Source organism: Sciurus vulgaris (assembly GCF_902686455.1).
Source record: "Sciurus vulgaris genome assembly, chromosome: 12".
In the NCBI taxonomy this organism is placed as follows: domain Eukaryota; kingdom Metazoa; phylum Chordata; class Mammalia; order Rodentia; family Sciuridae; genus Sciurus; species Sciurus vulgaris.
Window position 1 is genome coordinate 47,818,282 of NC_136473.1, and position 17,291 is coordinate 47,835,572.

Consider the following 17,291-nt stretch of genomic DNA (forward strand, 5'->3'; position numbering starts at 1 on the left):
GACCATGAAATCAGAATTTCTGGGATTTGGGATAAAGGAATCTGTCTTTTAAGTATGTACCCAGAACTGTTGATCTAAAAGGAATGTTGCAGAGGTAAGGAAAGAAGGAAGAGGGTGAGCTTGGATTTGCAATATGCTTCTCCCTTTTTTTTTTTTTTTTTTTTAATTGGTCGTTCTCTCATCCCTGTGTCTGAGCTATGGCCCAGCAAGGGGGAATGAATGACAGTCACCCTGAATTAGGTGATTGTCAGTATTTGAGTTCTTGGCAACTATGAGTAATTAAGTTATTCAACCTCCTGGTAGCACTTTAAACACTGAAGTGTGTTTATCTTAGTGTACTAATTTATTTTCTGTAAGTAGAACAGATGTAGTAGCAACCCAAAATGGGTCTATCAGAATACACAGGGTTAGTGAATATAGTCCAAAGCAGCTGGAACCTGGTGCAGTCCTTTGGGGCATCAGTAGTTGTTTGCAAAGGAATCAAATTGTAGTGGGTTGTACTACAAGCTGTGTCAAAACATTGTGCTTCCAAGAAAATTTTCAATATTGTGTAATCAGTAGTATACTTTTGGGCTCAGTAGTTTAAAATAACAGTATACAGTAGTGTTCCAGGTTCTGCATGCCTGTACTGAATAAATGTGAGTGTCCTAAATGGTTCTAATTATAGATGTATGAACCATCCAATTTCAGTCTGAATTTAGCAGTGCCTTTAAAGAGTTTTGAGTCCTAAAACTTAGTTTTATACTGTAGAGGTCAGAATAATTGGATAAGCATAGAACTAGATGCTTGAGATACCTAACTGGGTTGTGTACACACACATACCTACCTTGAGCTACTCATTTCCACGTCTGGCATTTGCATTAACATTTTCAACAGTCATTTCTACCTTTTCTCATTAAGGATCCACATATGAATTGGGCAACCATTAAACATGCCAAGGATCACGAAGAAAGTACACTAAATCCTGGTAAAGTGGAACATGGGAATATCATTTTACTTTTATTTAAACTCTTGATTGACAAGGCCTTCAAGTAAAATTATAAGACAAGGTGCTTCTAGGTTTCTAGAAGTGATCCAAATTGCTGAATCCAGGCTTGCTGTAGGTGCCAAATGCTTTGGTTAATCAGTAAATGATGGGCAAGTAGGGCTTGCACTTGTTCAGCATAGGGTTTTCTATGTTTCACAAAACTCAAATATCTGCACAGACAGTTGATATTTTCAGTAGTTTTTGATTGTCCTTCCTAGATTATGTTGCTTTTAGAGGGAGTCATGCTTAGGAGAACTGCATGTAGTGAAGCCCATCAAAACTTCATGGAGAGAAACAGCTAACTAGATTGGTAATCTGATTTCAAGAAAGCCAGTGCATTTTCTACTTATTGTATTTCAGGAATAAGCAAGTGTACATAGAAATATATGGGAGCTTTAAAAACATTGATCATTATCTAGTCACATTTTGTGAGGTTTTCAGTAATCATAAAATTGGTGTCTAGAATGTACCCCTGTTTTGGGCCCATATTGGGGAATGAAGAAAATTATAGTATTTCAACCCTTCGGTTTCTATTTATTAAAAGCTAGATTTTATTTCCAGCACATTAAGTAATACAAAGAAGAATCAGACACATATAAATAATTTTTCAAACATTAGCATAATATGGTTTACCTTTGCAATTCTAAGTTGTGAAAGTAAGCAGCCACTGTCTACCTTATTGCCAATCAAATCAGTCTAGTAAATGCATTAAGTTTTGTAGTGCTTAAAGTCCAGGTTGACATTTTCCCCGACTTACTATTTAGAAAAATTCTAATCATACAGAAAAGTTGAAAAGTAGAATGGATACCCTTAGAAATGTTGATTTGTTGATATTATACCTAAAATTTGCTTTCTTCATAGGTAACGTAAACATACACATCATTTGTAGGGGCAGAACCATTTGCATGGGTGAACTGCAGGCATAGTAACTACCTAGTAAAAGAGGGTGGTGAACTTTTACCTGTTTTACTTTTTCCTTCTTATTTATTTATTTATTTTGTAGTGCTGGGTATCAAACCCAGGGCCTTGCCTATGTTAGACAAGTGCAAGCCCCATGCACACTATTCTGAAGCACTTCCCACAGGTTAATCAGATTGCTTTTCACCTTGCCTTACTGTTCCCATGGCAGTTCTTATTGGCTTTCGTTTTTATTTTGTCATACTTGGGATTGAACCCAGGAGTGTTCTGACTGAGTTAACATCCCATCTCTTTTTTAAATTTTATTTTGAGATAGAGTCTTGATAAGTTGCCTAACTGGCCTCAAACTTGAGATCTGTCAGCTTCAGCCAGCCTCCCAAGTAGCTGGAATTATAGATGTGCACTGCTGCACCCAGCAAATTTTATAGTCTTAAGGGAAGAACAAAATAATTTTCAGAATACAAAAAAGAAAATTGAGGTGAGCAAACCAAAAGAAGTACCAAATGAGGGCTAGAGCTTTTTAGAAATTGTCAGAGGCTGGAGATGTGCCTCAGTGGCAGAGTGCATGCAAGTGTGAGGTGTGGGTTCAATCCCCAGCCCTGCAAGAAAACAAAAACACTCCCTCCCCCCACGTACGTTATGTACTGCTGTTTCCTGTCACTTATGTCCTGGAAATAATTGCCTATCATACTTAACGAAAGGAATGTCCTCAATTATTTTAACCCTATCCTGATATGAACCATGTATGGTTGTAGGATATTTGGTCATGAAAATATATATATATTGAAGAAGTTTCCAATTGTCTCCAGCTCTCCATATGCTTTGACAATTGCAAATCATGGAAATGTTGAAAACCTAAATGTTGTATTTTCATACCCTACTGAAAAGTAATTCTTCACTTGGCTTTCCATGGCAGTGTGCCAGAACTGATTTCTGTTCAATGCTAAGTTCATGGATCGTAGTTACCTGCCAGGCGCTCTGCTGGGTGTGAGATGGAAATGTGAGTTACGAAAAAAAAAAAATTTTTTTTAAAAAGCCAGAAAACTGCCGGGCATGGTGAGGGCACAGGCCTCTAATTCCAGTGACTTGGGAGGCCGAGGCAGGAGAAATTGCAAGTTCAAAGACAGCCTCAGCTACTTAGCAAGGCCCTAAGCAACTTAGCAAGACTCTGTTTCAAAATAAAAAGTGAAGGGGCTGGGGAGATAGCTCGGTCGGTAGGTAGAGTGCTTGCCTTGCAAGCACAAGACCCTGGGTTCGGTCCCCAGCACCGCAAAAGAAAAAAAAAGAAAAGAAAAAGAAAACGACTGGGGATGTGGCTCAGTTGTTTAAGTGCCTCTCGGTTCACTGCCTGGTATAAGGAAAAAAAAGAAACCAGGAAACTTGAGTAACAAAGCTATTGAACTGTCACTAAATTCTCTCCTTCTCTAGTTTTGAAGCTCTTCAAAGTTATTCAAGAACAGGAAAGTGATTGAAATGCAAAACAAATACATCCATGTGTTAGCTTTTTCTCTCTGGAACAAAATACCCGAGAAAAACAATTTAGAGGAGGATAGACATGTGGTTCACAGTTGGACATTTCAGTCCAAGGTCCGCCAGTTCCATTGCTTTGGGCCTGAGGCAAGGCAGACATCATGGTGGAAGGGTGTGATGAAGGAAAGCTGCTCATTTCCTGGTGACTGAGAAGCAGAGGGAGAGAAGAAGGGGTCGGGAAAAAGATATGCTCTTCTAGGGCATGTCCCCAGTCAGGCACTTCCTCCAACGAGGCCTGACCTACAGTTTCCACCAACTCCCAATAATGCCATTAAATTACAAATTCATCAATGAATCAATTCTTTGATGAGATCTGAGCCCTCATGATCCAATCACTTTTCCAAAGGCCCAACCTCTGAACATTGCTGCATTGGGGACCAAACCAAATATGAGCCTTTAGGGAATATTCTAGATTCAAAACATAACTGTACATTCATATATTTCTAGAACCACTACTGCTCAGAAACAAAGGGGTATTCAATGCATGGGTAAGTGGGTGAGAATAGAAGTCTATGTTTATATTCTATTGCTGCTGTTGCAAATTACCAAAAGCTTGGTGACTTAAAACCACATATTCCTTTAAGTTATAACAGTTTTGTCGCTCAGAACTTGGGGCTAAAATCAAGATGTAGGCAGGGCTGTATTTCTCTTGTAGGCTCAAGAGGGGAATCCATTCCTTTTTCAGTTTCTTTTCTTTTTTTTTTTTTTTTTTTTTTTCCTGTACTGGGGATTGAACTCAGGGGCACTCAACTACTAAGCCACATCCCCAGCTCTATTTTGTATTTTCTTTGGAGACAGGGTCTCACTCAGTTGCTTAGTGCCTCGCTTTTTGCTGAGGCTGGCATTGAACCGCCTATCCTCCTGCCCCAGCCTCCTGAGCTGCTGGGATTACAGGTGTGCGCCACTGTATGTAGCTTATTTTCCAGTTTCAGGCTCTTTGTGTGTGTGTGTGTGTGGTGCTGGGGATTGAACCCAGGGCCTTGTGCTTATGAGGCAAGCACTCTACCAACTGAGCTATATCCCCAGTCCTCATTTTCCAGTTTCTAGGGTCTACCCAGACTCCTTTCCTCCTAGCCCTTTCCACCATCCTCAAAGCCAAGTATTTTATCCTCTCTCTGAACCTGCTTATACATCTACCTCTTTGCCCGCAACCAGGAGAGGCTTTTCAAAGGATTGATGATGACATTGAGTTCACCTGGGTATTCCCAGATAATCTCTTCATATGAAGGTCACATTCATAAAACCTCTTTGCCATGTGGGGTAACAGAGCTACAGATTCCAGGGATTAGGACATGGACATTTTGCAGGAGGACCATTATTCTACCTACTGTAAGATCCCATACCTGTAGCAGAACTTCACCAAAGGAGAGGTTTTTGCAGTCATGCAGTAAAGCTGTTGGTTCACAGAGCTTTTCAAATCTCTGAACAAGAACTGCTTATTCAGCAACATCAAGTGGGAGCCTGCAGGAGGATGATCTATCTGCCACTAGCTGCCAAGCCTTGTGCCAAAAGCAAACCTGGGCCACTGGGCAGATTGTGGCAGAATCTATTTTTCTGTTGTGTATGGATAATTTGGCAGTTGATGACTGATATTTCAGGACATCCTATTCTAAATACTTGCAATGTAAAACAGCAGGGAAATTCTGTACATGCTATACCATCTAAGGGTGTTTCAATCCAACAGTTCATAGCATTGGTCTCTGATCCTCCAGCTTCCAGAATCCCATTTTTTTACTCTTTAACTTGATTCTCGTTTTTCAGAGGTGAGGCATTTGCTCAAGTTTCAGTTCTGTCTGGGGCCTCCTATACTCTTTTTCTTTCATGGGTGCCCTCAGGGACCACAGGTTTAAGGTGGTAACATCACAAAATGGACTCATGGATGCCTGAATCACTGTTTAAAGGAGTAGTTGAGAAGTAAATCTTTATTTTGTTGAGTTATTAAGATTTCAGGGTTTGCCTGTTATTACAGCATTGCTTAATCTACCCTAACTAATGCAGAAATCAATAGGCAATTCACAGGTACACAAATGACTAATTTATAGATAAAAACATTCAATCTCATTAGACAAGTAAATTAAAATAACAATAGAAATCCTTTTTATTTTGTGCCTACCTAGTTGGCAAGGATGTTAAAATGAATAAAGCCTAGGGTTTTTTTTATCAATGCTCATTTATAAGAGCATGTGGAGGATAGTTGGACAATTCAGATATTTAATAGCCTTTGACTAGCAATTCTACATCAAAGAATTTATCCTAATGGAATAGTAATGGGAGTATCTAACAGTCCATGTGATTCATCAAGTTGTGACTTAAAATTGTTCAAAAAGAAAAGAAAGAAAGTGAGTTCCTGCTGTGACTGGTCTCCCTGACATGTCTGATTGTCTTCTGCCCGGAGGGATGGGTGCGGGCGGTCAGTTGGCCCTAACTTTCCTGGTCTGACCTTTTTAGGGAGTGCTCCCTTCCCTTGTCGCTCGTCAAGAAGAGCAAGGGGACTTAAGACCCTGACATTTGGCACCCAACGTGGGGCACCTCAAGGCTGATCCACAGCCAAAGCGAAGAGGCAGCTTTGAAACCAAAAGTACCGGCAGATCGGGCTAAGCAAGTTCCGAGGTAAGGCATCCCTGAAAAGATGGGGCAAACACACACCACACATGGTGACCCTGCGCTCTCAGCTCTTAGACTCACGCTGAAGAGTAGGGCCTTGAGTGGTCTCATACACAGGCGGAAAAAGTCTGGGATACCTTTATTCGGGTGGCCCTTTGGCTTCCTGCCGCTAATCTTTTTGACTGATCCACATAGGATCATGTAGAACAACTTGTTGGAAGAGGGAAATCAATTTAGGGGAGGGTTCCCCATTGGGAGTCTATCCTATATTATCTGCCCTTAAGGCCTGCTTCTCTCCAGGACCTCCCAAAGGGGGCTCCAAGTTTCCCCCCAAAGAGCCACCGCCTAAAGAACCGTCGGCTCCTCCTGTTGATGATACTGGGAGAGAACTCACTGACTCTAACCTCCCCCTCCCTGTATGGCCTTCCCAGTAAAAGTTAAAATGTTAGTTTGGGAAGGAATGACTACCAATCACAAATTGGCCTGTGTAGGGATGAAAGATCACTCCGTGGGAAGGTGGATTGTGGCTACCAAAGGTATTGGCACACAGCTTCTGCAAGCAAGTGGGCAGATGGAAAGGGATTCCTTATCTTCAAGTCTCTTCTTTCTTGCGCTTCTATGCTCTTCCTGCAAACTCGAACGCCTCCTTCTTCTCCCCCTCTCGATCCCTCCTCCTCCTCCAGCTTCAGGCTCAGCTGTTTCTGCTTCCATTCCCCAGCCCAACCCACCTAGTCCTCCTGCCACAAGGTCCCACATACACCAGTGTGGAGGGAGTAACCAGCCCAACCATCAGTGGCATGTCCTAGTAAGGAATATGATATAGTAGTCCCATTCCCCACAAGTAGTGGGAGATAATTGTTTCACAATTTTTTGCATCCAAACCTGAATTGATTACTAACAAGGAAAAAAAATGGCTAAAATGCCCTAGGCACAAAATTTCTGCTAAAACCGGTCTCAAACCCAAGGGGAAAAAAAAATAAAAAGAGCAAAAAGAGTCTTACCTGAACTCCAGCAAAAGTAAATTTTATGGTGCTTTACTGAAGTAATAAATGGCCGTATCATTTTTCCAGGACTCTTGTTTTTTTTTTAATTCTACATTTTTCTGAGCTCATGACTTTTTTTGATCAGTTCTATTTTTTATTCAACTAGAGTTTTTGAACATCTGTTACATTGCAATGGGGATTCACCTATAAAGTTACAAGGCCTTTGATTTTGTATTATTTGTATGTCGTGTTGTCTGATGTCATGTTTTGTCTGTATCAAAATTGAGCGCTCCTAAAATTAAAATTTAAAAATTGATCCAGATACTTTTAATTCACGTGATTTAAAAAGGTTCAATTCAAATTGGGTAAACTAAAAAAAGTAATAAAAGTAAAATGTCTTCAAAAATAATTTGCAAGTCTCTAGGTGGTCAAACTAATAAAATATTGATGTTAATAATATGTCTAAAAATATATATATAAAATAATAGAAGACAGAGAATATATATAAAATAATAGAAGACAGACTCAATGGTAAATTCACAGGATAGAATTCTATGAAGTCATGAAGCCAGGTTTTTATAACTTTTAATAAGAGGAAAATATTCACAATATAATTTTGAGTTAGAAAAATCAAGCTTTACATGCAGTATAATCACAATTTTATAATTTAAAAAGTCCATGATATGCACAGAAAGAAAATAGAAGGAAAATTCTCAGATATCCTTAGGTAGTAAAACTATGAATGACTTTGTTTTTGTTTTTCTAGATAACATACATTAGCAGGGGCAACATATTATTACTGTCAATTGGAAAATACAACAAAGGTGTTTAAAATTGTCTGTAACCACATCTCAGGAAATCATGATTTTAAAGTGTATGTGTTACCACTGTGCATGTGCTTGGTTCACTGTAGACCAAAACATCTTTGTGTAGTACCTGACTGTATCTTACCCTTCTAATCACTGGGAGCTCAAAAAGAAAAATGGTATAGATTTCAGACACTGTCAGAATGTGTATGTGGGCAGACAACTCTCACAGGGCACTGTGTGGGGCCATGCCAGATTCCCAAAACAATAAAGTCATTTTAAACTCATATTCTGGAAATGAACAGACAACTTGTCTTTCAAACAAGTTGGAACACAATAACGGTGCAATGTGTTGTCTTGTGTGGTGCTTTATGTCAGATGCATAACAGATGAACTATAATTGTGAGTGACATATAGAAAAAACTATTTCATGAGCTCATATTTTAACAATTGCTTTATACTATAGATGCTTTCCTAAAGTGTTACATGATAGGGTGAGCTTCTGAAAATCAAATAAAATTTGATTAAATATGTAAAGAGAAATAAAAAGAATGTGTTAATGATAAAATCCTTATGCTATGTGATGTGAAAAAAGACATGAAATGTAGTGCATTCAGCATGCTGAAAATTTTATAATATATATGTATATATTAGTATATATATGTGTATATATTCCACCTAAATATGAATGAAAAAAAAAAAAACCACTGTATTTTAACAATGGGTTTCTCCACAGGGCAGATATTTGAGTGAATTTTAGATTTTTAAAATAGTCCTTCTAGCTGAGTGCGATGGTGCACGTCTGTAATCCCTGTGGCTCAGGAGGCTGAGGCAGAAGCATCACAAGTTCAAAGCCAGTCTCAGCAACTCAGCGAGGTCCTAAAGCAACATAGACTGTGTCTCTAAATAAAATATGAAACAAGTCTGGGGATATCAGGTTAAGAGTCCCTGGGTTCAATCTCTGGTACCACACACACACACACACACACACACACACACACACACACACACAGTTCTATACTTTTCAATTTGCATTTGTGATTTGTGTGTGTGTGTTGTTTCTGAGGATTGTACCTGGGGGCATTCTACCACTGAGCTACATTTCTACATCTCTATCCCTTTTTATTTCTTATTTTGAGATAGGGTCTAGCTAAATTATTGAGGCTGGCCTGGAACTTGCAATCCTCCTGCCTCAGCCTCCAGAGTCACTGGGTTATAGGCATGCACCACACTGTACCTGGCTATAAATATGTATTATTTTCAATCACAAAACACTGGGCAATTAATGTGTGTGTATACATCTGTATCATTTATATAAATAAATAATGTAAATTAATATGGTTAATGCCAAGATGAAAATATACATGAAGGGTCATAGAAGCACAATATTTCCCAGTGATACTTACAGATTCCCCTTTCCCCCAAGCTGTTTGTCTAATTCTAGCCTCCAGCCCTCTTGTCTGCTTCCCTCCTTCCCTTCCTTTACTGGTTTTTTTTTTTTTTTTTTTTTTTTTCTTTTTGGTACTGTGGCTTGAACCCAGGGTTGGTTTACCACTGAGCCACATCCCCAGGGCTTTTTTAAATTTTCTTTTCTTTTTTCTTCTTTTTTTTTTAATTTTGAGATAGGGTCTCACTAAATTATTGAGGGCCTCATTAAATTGCTGAGGCTGGCTTTGAATTTGTGATCTTCCTGCCTCAATGTCCCAAGTTACTGGGATTACAGGTGTATTCCACCATGCCCAGTTGTTTTTAAAAATTTTTATTTTGATATGGTCTTGCTAAATTGCCCAGGTTGGTCTCAAACTTGAGATCTCCCTGCCTCAGCCTCTCAAGTAGCTGGAATTACAGGCATGAGCCACCAAACCTGGTGGCCCTGTTATCTTCTCCCACATGCTTCTCAGTTCAGAGATTCCTCTGGCTCACGTTGTTAGATCCCGTCATGCACTGTCTTTTTATCCAACTAGTTTGTGAACCCATTGCTAACGTGGATCAGTGCTTGTACCTCTTTGTTTTTCCTTGTACTTGTACAGCTCTATGCAAAGTATGTACTAAATAATTGTGAAAAGATTTGTCAGTTGATTTATCTTCATTTCATGCTGGGTAATTTACCCTGCTCCTCTAGATATTTCTCAACCCAAATAATTCCATAAGTGATAAGTTTATTCTCTTATCTTTTCCCAGATTTACACATACATATTTTTTGTTTTGTAGTTCACGCTGGAAGATTAAATCTCTTTGTGTCACGTGTCGACTCATTCTTTAGACTTATTTACATAATGGCTGACATCAGAAATGAGCTTGGAGAAAATAATCTTGTATCTCTTTGTTGAAAAATGATTTATATGAAGTCTATCTTATAGACACAACGTACAGTTTAATTATATTTGTGCCCTTAGAAATACCTCTATCTTTATTTTTCTCAAATTATTTTATAAGAGAAGATCATGATATTTATGGGACAGATTCTGAAATTACAATTCAAATCTAAAGGAATGGAAGTGAATGAAAAGTCTGAGTGTGTCTATGTTTTTCCCCCCGTATTTCCTCCTTCCTTTCCTTCTTTCAGTACTAAATACCAAAAATCAGTAGTTCTTCGCTGGATGAGAGTGAGACAAGGGACATGTCAAAGTCACCTGGAGAGATTTTTCTTTTTTTTTTTTTTATTTAGAAATTTATTCTGTTTAATCCATGAGCTTTATACAGCTTTAGTTGAGAGAGAGGGAGAAAGAGAGAGAAGACACGCCCTTCCAGTCTTCCAAATACAGCTCTGAAAGTTATATATACCAGTTGGAAAAACAAGACAAAAATATGAATGAAGCTGTGACATTTTAGAAAGCAAAAGTTTAGGTAATTGAAGGATCCTTTCTGGGACTGTTTAACTGCCTTTACAAAAGAGGGCAGGAATAAAAAAAAAAAAAAAAAAAAAAAAAAACAAAGAACAGAGTAGAATGAAATTCTAGTGTTCTGAATCAACTTGTAACACATTAATATAAATCCAATGCCCTGGCAAACAACATGCTTTCATTTTTCTGTCTAATCCTAGAACTCGAATCCTGATTCGTTTCAGCAGACTCCATAGGCAACATGGAAGATTGTGGCATTAAAATGTTCATTTATACTTTTGTGGTAGTTCAACTGTGGTGTTATTTCTGGGAAAGCTTACAAATCATACGAGGTTGGAAGCATAACTTAAATGGGTGCTAAGACACAAATGAGAGAAAGTAAAGAAAAAGAGAGGAGAGAGAGAGAGAGAGAGAGAGAGAGAGAGAGAGAGAGCAACAAAAAACCAAACCTGTGGGAATAGCCAGGAGAGTTTAAAGGAACCATAAGAATGCCAACAATACTTAAACCCCCTTTTTTAAAAAGGGGATTTTTTTGACTTATTTCACTCTAAATGAATTTATGTCAGCTGTCAATGAAAGAATGTCACTAATGCACTGTGGACATCTTTTGCAATGTAAACCCATGCCCCCCACCCCCCTTTTTTTTAACAATGGTGAACTTCGACCTAGCAATTATCACAACAAATGTTGTAGCCTAAAGCTCAAACACATTCTAGCAATTTTGAAATTGAATACAAACTAAATAAAAATTACATCATAATAAACATTTCCATCTAAGACTGAGGGGACACTTGAGCCTTCCGCATGGATCTCAGGCTTTTTCTCACAGGTCCTTTTCTAAGTCATCGAGGTTATATTTCAGCTTCACTTTCAGTCTCCTTCTTGGGCTCTGGTGCTGCCTCAGGTTCTTCCTGTGCTGCAGCAGCTGTGGCCATAGCCTTTTCCTTCTTGTGATTTTTGTGCTTCTTGTGTTTCTTATCCTTTGTGTGTTTCTTGCCCTTTTTCTTTCCGCCTCCTTCCCCATCCGAATTCCTGGCGGGTGATGGGCTTGGTGTTGGACTTCTAGACTTTTTGACACAGGGTACCACTGGTGACAGTTTGCTGAGGGTGACTGAGACTGGACGGGATGGAGGTGCTGGGGACTTTTAGGCTACTGGCTCAGGAGATCCGGAGACAGATCGGGAGGGTGAGACCCTCGTTACAGACTGTGGGCTTGGTGAGGCGGCTTGTCTCTAGGTTCTGGAGTCCTGGAGACTCTCCTAATGGGCCGAGTACTTGGAGATGGGGACTGCCTTCCTTGGAGTGATGCTGATGCTCCTCCTGGAACAGGTGGAGGACCTGAGGATGTCTGAGGAGTCCGTGCGACGGAGAATGCCCTTGGTTTGGTTGTGGCGACCCGGCCTGCCGGGTAGGGCGGCTTGGGGGAGACCCTTTCCTACGCTTTGATGATAAAGACGGCGAACGTCTCCTGGGGACTGGGGAGCGCCTCTGCCCGGGAGGAGCAGAGCCGGAGACCCGGCGCCCTGGTGGTGGAGATGGAGACGCGCGTCGTTTAGGAGGGGTCGGGAAGGCCGTCCCTCTCTTCGGAGGCGGAGAGGGAGCGATCTCCTCTGTACTGGAGGAGGGCGCCTTCTTGGGGAAGGTGGGCGCCGGCGAGAGGGAGGAGTCCTTCGCCCGGGTGGCGGTGCGGGGAGGGACTCCCACCTTCAGTCCCTGGCGATGGCCATCGCTTTCCCATCCGCGTCCGAGGCGCAGTCTCTCTTTGGCGCTTTCGTGGGTGAAGGAGAGACACTCCGAGAAGGGGAAGGTCTCCGCCGCCGTCCTTCACCCGGGACCTCCTGGGTCGCTCATCTTCTGAGGAGGCGCAGCCAGAGTCAGAAAAAGACCGCGGGTTCTGTCGCCTATACGGGCCGTCTCTGCGGCACAGAACCTGCTGCAGCCATCTTGCCACCTTTATCTTCTTCTGATTCAGATAGCTCTGCTTTTCTAGGCTTTGGTGCTGGTGGAGGTGACTCTTTCCTCAGTACCTTTAGTTTTTGTCACTTTACCTGAAGTTCTCCCTGGAGACACAGAAACACGACTTTTTCTTGTGCAGTTTGACGGCGGGGCTGTGGGGAATGACGTTTTGGGTGGTGGAGTTGCTGGCCTGAGTCTTCTCCGAGGAGGACTTGCTGCAGGAGCTAGCCTTCGAGTTTTTCGAGGGGAGCTAGATGTCCTCTTGGGAGGCTTCTTTGGCGGTGACCAGGAACGAGATGAAGAGGATGGTGAGCTACTCCCAGACGAGGATGCTGATGAACGCCTTCTTCGTCTTCCTGGAGATCCACTCGCTGCCCTGGTGGAGGAGGCGTTGGTCTTGGTCACCTTGGTCCAGGAGATGGTCACCTTCTTGAGATGGTCACCTTCTTGGGCTTCGCGGCCTTTCTTGTGGAATGAGATGTGACCATTGGGTGCTGGCATGGTGGTCCCTGGTAAAGTTGACAAGGACGGTGTCCACAAAATGATGAGGGTCAGAGATGGGCTGGGTTGCCAAGTAAAGGAGGGGAGAGAAATTGGAGACTTGGAATGCATACAATTCCTTCAAGATTTGTTGCTGAAGGACAGATAATTTTCTGTACATTTTGTGAGTGAGAACTGGAAGTTGATCAAAAGGGGCTTTTATAATATCCAGCATGATGTGTGTTGTAGGGAAGAGAAGATCCAAACAAGATGAAGGATTGTTGCAGGAAAGTTCTAGAATAAGCAAGACAGGACACCAGAGTGAGCACACAGGGGAGGGCTGGCTTTCTCTAGGAGCACTGAACAGCCCTCCAGTATGGAAGAGAAGGTCAATTACAGGCAGAGATGCAAATAGGTAGCATGAGAGTTTACTTCTATTGGTGCCAGAATTAAATAAATGAATTTTAAATGAATTTAAAACTTGTGAGAAATTGTCTGGGCTATAGTCGTATCTGTTCTCAGAATTTAAATCTAGAGTTTATCTCAAGCAATTTCTTATTCATGTAAGAAAATCCTCTCTCTCTCTTTATCTCTCTCTCTCTCTCCCCCTCTCTAGGTACTGGGGATTGAACTCAGGGGCACTCAACCATTGAGCCACATCCCCTGCCCTTTTTTGTGTTTTTGTCTCACTGAGCTGCTTAGGGCCTCTCTAAATTGCTGAGGACAGCTTTGAACTTTAGATCCTCCTGCCTCAGCTTCCCAAGCTCCTGAGATTACAGGTGTGTGCTAGTGCGCCCGGCTAGGACATTTTCTTGAGTATGCACAAAACTTGAACAATTTAATCCAAGGTTTTAAAATTCATACTATTTTCTCTTAGCTACTCAAATATGGCTATTACCTATTTTAAAAATTATTCTTAGACATTAGCCAGGAACTATTTCTTAGATAATTTTGAAAACAGTGTTTTAAAACTTTTCTTCCAGGTTACTTTCAGTATTTGGGTAAGTCAAACACATTGCTTAATGAGGAAATAAAAAGCTAGTTGTGAAGTAATCTTCAAAATCCCAGCTTTAATAAGAAAGGAATAAATATCAAACACCGAAGGGGGGAAAAATGGTTATTCTTGAGATAGTGTTTACATTCCACTAATATTCTGTTTCAATAGGTTCAAAGTGTATTTATTTTAATAACATAATTTCTAAAGATGCATACTTAATTGAAATCACTATATAAATCTAGTGCCGCTCATCAAATTACTTTATTTTTATTTAATTTAGTTTATTTTTAGTTGTAAATGGACACCCTAAGGAGAAATTACTGTTTTAGTTTTCCATGGGATTTTTCTGCTCTTTTTCTTTTTTCTGATGCTGGGTCTGGGCCTCTCCCATGTAGCCTCTGCTCTACCCCATTGAGCTGCACACACATGCACCATGAAGGGGATTGAGGGGATAGGATAAGGGAAAACAGTGGAATGAATCTGACTTAGCTTTCCAGGTACATAGATGAATATACTACAATGAATCTCACCTTTCCGCATAACCACAAGACACACATTTTCCCCAATAAAAAGTTAAAAATAAAAAAAAAAGGTAGATCACTAGAGGAGTGGAAAGGGAACACAGGGAGGGAGGAGAGAAGGCGTAGGGTAAGTACTGGGGACTTAATTGGAGCAAATTATTTCATGCATATAATTATGTTAATTATGAATCTGAATGTATGTGTGTATGTATGTATGAACCAATAAAAAACATCATTTAAGAACTGATAACGTGATTATAAGGAGCAACATTCTGGAAGTAATTCCTTACTAAAGAAACGATGAAGAAAATGAGGGGAAAAAGAAAACAGATGAAATGTCAATCACCTGCAGATCTTACAAAAGGTGTTACAAAGAGATCTTACAAAAAGAACTTTTAGTTCTCTAAGAAATTTTTTTTTAATTTTTAATTTTTAGACTGCATTTTGATTCATTGTACACAAATGGGGTACACCTTTTCATTTCTATGGTTGTACATGATCCACACCATTCATGTAATCATACATGTACATAGGGTAATACTGTCTGTCTCATTCCACCATCTTTCATATCCCTGCCCCCTCCCCCCTCATTTACCTCTGCAGAATCTAGTTTCTCCATTCTTCTATCACCCCAACCCCCCACCTCCATTATGTGTCATCATCCACTTATCAGGGAAAACTTTCAGCCTTTGGTTTTTTGGGATTGGCTTATTTCACTTAGCATGATATTCTCCAATTCCATCCCATTTACCTGCAAATGCCATAATCTTATTCTTCTTTATGGCTGAATAATATTCCATTGTGTATGTATACCACATTTTCTTTATCCATTCATCTATTGAAGGGCATCTAGGTTGGTTCCACAATCTAGCTATTGTGAATTGAGCTGCTATAAACATTGATGTGGCTGCGTTAATAAATTTTAAATTATCCTAGATTTACTTCATTAGGCTTTTCAGGGAGTCATTTATTTCATGCACTTGAAAAAAACAAAACAAAACCAAAAAAACAGAACAAACTGTAATATTTTGGGCTGGATTCACTAAAATTCTTTTGAACAGCACGAACGGTTTTTAGGGATAAACATTTGAATTTTAGTGGTTTAACAGTGGAAAGAACAGTCCCTAGATGACTGTTAATAGATTGAAGCTATGAAGCTAAGCATGCGGCTCAGGTCCAGGCTCAGCCTTTGGTCACTGAGTGCCTGGGCCCAGTCCCTGAGCCCAGGATCCTGAGTGAGGCAGGGAAGGTTCTTGGGGTTAGAAACCGGCAGCATGAGAAAAAGGCACAAAGAGGACAGTGCCCCTGCTCTGACCCCTTGCCCTGGGCTTCTCCCGCATTGTCCCGGAGGCCCGGCCTAGGTGGTGGATCTTGGGGGTATCGCTGAGGGGCCGCCCAGGAATTAAGTGGGGCGTAGGCACTGCTGCTCAGTGTCCTTACAGTGAATATGGAACAGCACCTTGCCTACAGATGGCTCTGGGGCACCTTGGCCTCTCCTTGGTGCCCCAGGTATCTTTCCGGCTGAGCAGGGCTTCTGCCAGAGGAGGCACTGCAGCCCCGGCCTTGGTGGTGGCCTCCAGGGTGCAGGACACATTGACCCTGCCCGCTACCCGGTCACCATCTGGAGGTGGAACCCAGGGAAGCTCTGTGCTCTGGGGCGCCCTCTGGTGGCTTGGGGACCCTGGCAGAGTCCTGCACTAGTCTCTGGGAAAAGGACTTAAAAGCATGGGCCTGAGTCTCCTTGAGTTTGCAGAAGTGCATCCCAGAGGAACGTGTGTGTCAGCTTGTGGGGGAGGAGCAGACCCAGAAATGTTACTGTGAACAGGACCCGCGAATGGAAGCGCTTTCTTGAGCTGCTTTGCCTGCTCAGGTTAAGCCTTCTCATTCAGGGCGTGCTTTTGGAAGCTCTGTAGGAAACTGCCTGGAGGTTTTCCTTAGGTCAGTAGGCTCTCTTCTGCTTTATGTTAACACCCTGACTTGTGTCCTAAGGTTGATTCTAACAGCTGTTTCTTGGACACTCACTGTTGCTCTTCCCACTGGGTTTCCCAGCAGCAGTGTGGGAGAACATTGCAAGTGTAAAGTTTGTGCATAGGATGATAACGAGACCCCAGGTGAGGATCTCATCTTATTTTACAGGTGAAAAACAGAGACTAGGAGAGATTAAAAATCTGGAACAAAGCCATTTAATTAAACCAGTTTTTGTCATAGTGTGGTCAGTGGACCCGTGTCATCTGTATCCCCTGGGAACTTGTCAGAAGAACTTGTTAGGAATGCACTTCTGCTCTGCAGGTGTAACTCAGTGGGTTTAGCTCAGTGGTGGAGGGCTTGCCTAGTACTTAGGGCCCTGGGTTTCATCCCAAGAGGGTGGGGAATGCAAATTCCAGGACTCAACTCAACTCAGACTGCAGAATCAGAATCTAGGGGTGGGGCCCTGAAGTTTCCTTTATCTTGGAGCTTCTGATGCAGTTGAAATTTTGAGTCACTGATACATTAGGACTAGTTATATTTAGGAGTGAAACTGAGGTTTCTTGGTTCAGTCTCTCAATGCTTTGTTTTCCCTCCCTGCCATTCTGGGGATGGAACCCAAGGTGTGGTGCATGCTAGGCAAATGCTCTACCACTGAGCT

General features: G+C 41.3%; 1 pseudogene across 1 annotated transcript; it reads right to left on the reverse strand.

Moving 5' to 3' along the window:
• Positions 1-11,484: 11,484 nt before the first annotated feature.
• On the reverse strand, positions 11,485-14,758 carry LOC306641999 (annotated as a pseudogene). Its single transcript has one exon. The product of its transcript is annotated as an uncharacterized misc_RNA (transcript).
• Between the last annotated feature and the right edge of the window lie 2,533 nt (positions 14,759-17,291).